General features: G+C 41.5%; 1 pseudogene; it reads left to right on the top strand.

Annotated features, from left to right (window-relative positions):
- Nucleotides 1-436: 436 nt before the first annotated feature.
- On the top strand, nucleotides 437-555 carry LOC111736288 (annotated as a pseudogene).
- The last annotated feature ends 2195 nt before the right edge of the window (nucleotides 556-2750 follow it).

The following is a 2750-nucleotide window of genomic DNA, read 5'->3' as shown; positions in this document are numbered from 1 at the left end:
TTGGAAAATGGAGGAAGGGAGGAGGTTGGGTTCCCCAATCAAGGAATCCACGTGGGTGTCCTCTAGAAGATGGAAAAAGTGGGAAAATAAATTTTCCCAGAGAGCATCCAGAAATGAATGTGGCCTTGCCACACCATCATATTAGCCCAGTAAGATCCACTTTGGACTTCCGACTTCTAGAACTGTAAGAGAATAAATTTGTATCATTTTAAGCCACTCAGTTTGTGGTAATTTGTTATGGCAGCAATAGAAAACTAAGATAAACCTTTTAGCCTAAAGTTCTAAATGCTGGTAACTTCTAGAATAAACAGACCTTGATTTTGGACCATTAGTGACATAAAGATAAAAAAAAAAATTACTGCTCTATTTTAAAATTTACTTGAGTTAAAGAAAAAGGAATTTTTGGTATGAAGCCTCGTTTTAAAACTCCAAGTCAGTCTACGGCCATGCTACCCTGAACAAGCCCGATTCCATCTGATCTTGAAAGTTAAGAAGGGTCAGGCCTGGTTAGTACTTGGATAGGAGACCACCTAGGAAGACCAGGTGCTGTAGGCGTAAAAAATAAAACAATAAGGGATTGTAAGCTGACAAGGTCCTAGCAATCTGTGAGGTCAACCAAGGGTTGCCTTGCCTAAAAAAAAAAAAAAATCCAATCAATTGCCAATTGCATTATTTTGTATATCCATATATTTAAAAATATTTATTGAATATCAGCTATAAAATATACAGTACTCGGCACAGAATAGGTGCTGAACAGATATTGGTTGAATAATCAAATAAATTTGAATCATACTGCACTAAATACAGGGATAATAAAATAATAATGATAATATTTGCTATTTATTGGGCATTTTAAATGCCAGGCATTGGGTTCAGAACAGATACCATCAAAATTGCTCCTGACAATAATAATAGATATGTTCAGCAATTTACATATGTAATCGTATATAAAATAACTCAAGGAGTAACTTGCCCACTTAGCTAGTAAGTAGCCCAGCTGGAATTTAAAACGATCTGACTCCAAAATCTCCATTCTACTATTTTGCTTCTACCTCAAACCAGCAAGGCAAAACAATCTCAGTCCTTGAGGAGCTTACTGTGTAGCAGGCAAGATAGAGGAGATAAACAGCCATATAGTAAGTGCCAAAATACAGGTGTAGGTACAAAGTGCCTGGATGGGATACTCATAGAGGAGTTAACATCTGAATTATTCCTTGAGGGAAGAATAAGAGTGTCCAGGGGCAGAGTAGAGAAAGGACATTCTTAGTAAAGGGGATATGGTTCCAGCTACTACTGCTGGGTGATAAAGCACCTCAAACTTTTGAGCATAGAACGACCACAGTTTTATTTTTTTGTATGGTTTCTGTTGGTTAGGAATTCAGAAAAGGCACAGTGGGGATGGTTTGTTTCTGCTTCATGATGTTTGGGCTTCATCCGAGAAGGCTCCAAGATCAGGGAGGGATGATGTCAAGTGGAGGGTCAAGTCATTTGAAGGCTCATTCACTCCATATCTGGTGGTTGATGCTGCCTATCAGCCGGGACCCCAAATAAGTCATTTGCTGGAACATCTTTATGTGGTCTCACCATGTGACTGCTTGGGCTTCCTCACAACTTGGTGGTTGCGTTCCAAGAGCAAGCTTCCCAAGAAAACCAAGTGTAAGCTATATTACCTTTTATGATCTAGCCTCAGAAATCACATGGGATTACTTCACTTCAGACACAAGCTAACCCAGATTCAAGGGGAAGGTATAGAAACCCACCCTCCAGTATGAACATGGCAAAGTCACATCGAAGAGCACATAGTCTGGGAGACGGGGTTATAGCCATATTTAGAAAACATAATTTGTCACATATACCATGTGTACGTCCACTTAGAAGAATGGAACTACATCCAGGTACCTGCAGGGGTTGACCAGTGCAGACTACCTTAACAAACCTACCCTGCACAGTGTTTTGGATTGTCTGGATGGTTTATAGGAAAGAAAACAAGATTTATTCCAGCTTTCTTTCTGCTTCCTAGTGCAGCTTCTTGGCAAATTTCTAGTATTTCCTCTATTCAAAGAGACAAAGATCAGGCTTGCAGGACTGTATGTGCCCAAGAGGATTTAAATATATCCCAGCATGCACAACATATTCTGGGACAGAAGAGACTGACCATCAAACAAGGTAAGCCACTGACCCCGAGTGCCCTTCCAGCTGTGCCCATGACCCCTAGTGGCAAGGAGTGGTCAGCAGAGGTGGGTTTCGAAGGAGAAGTGGCAAAATGCAAGGGGTAGGGAGGGCACCGCCAGACTGCCCGAGAGTTAGGGAGTGACAGTGGTTCCTGCATCTGTGTTATTTAGACTCCAACCAGGCCTAGCAGGATCGTCATGGCAACTCGCCTGTCGGTGCCGCTGAGCTGAGACAGGATTCCCTTAGTAACCAAGGAGCCCAGGAGATGATGCTTAAAATAATCTTTAATGCCCAGGCAGAAATGCCTTTGCAGTTTTATTAACCATGAAGCATCACGGGGCATGGCTTTCACTCCCACTTTATTTCAAAGTGGAACAAAATGGCATTTTAAAGAAGGAATTTCCAACCAAGGGCCAAATGCTGTCCTCGCTCCACAAAGCACACATCTCGCTGAAACCAATGAGTGTCACACCCAAATTCTGAGAAGAGCTGCTGGTCACTATTATATAAATTACCTGCAAATAGACCAGGCAATCCTCTGGCTGAAATCACTTGGCTTTATCTAATCTCTTTTCTAT

Source organism: Pteropus vampyrus, unplaced genomic scaffold (assembly GCF_000151845.1).
Source record: "Pteropus vampyrus isolate Shadow unplaced genomic scaffold, Pvam_2.0 Scaffold1, whole genome shotgun sequence".
Classification (NCBI taxonomy): Eukaryota; Metazoa; Chordata; class Mammalia; order Chiroptera; family Pteropodidae; genus Pteropus; species Pteropus vampyrus.
This window is presented reverse-complemented; position numbering and strand designations above follow the sequence as displayed.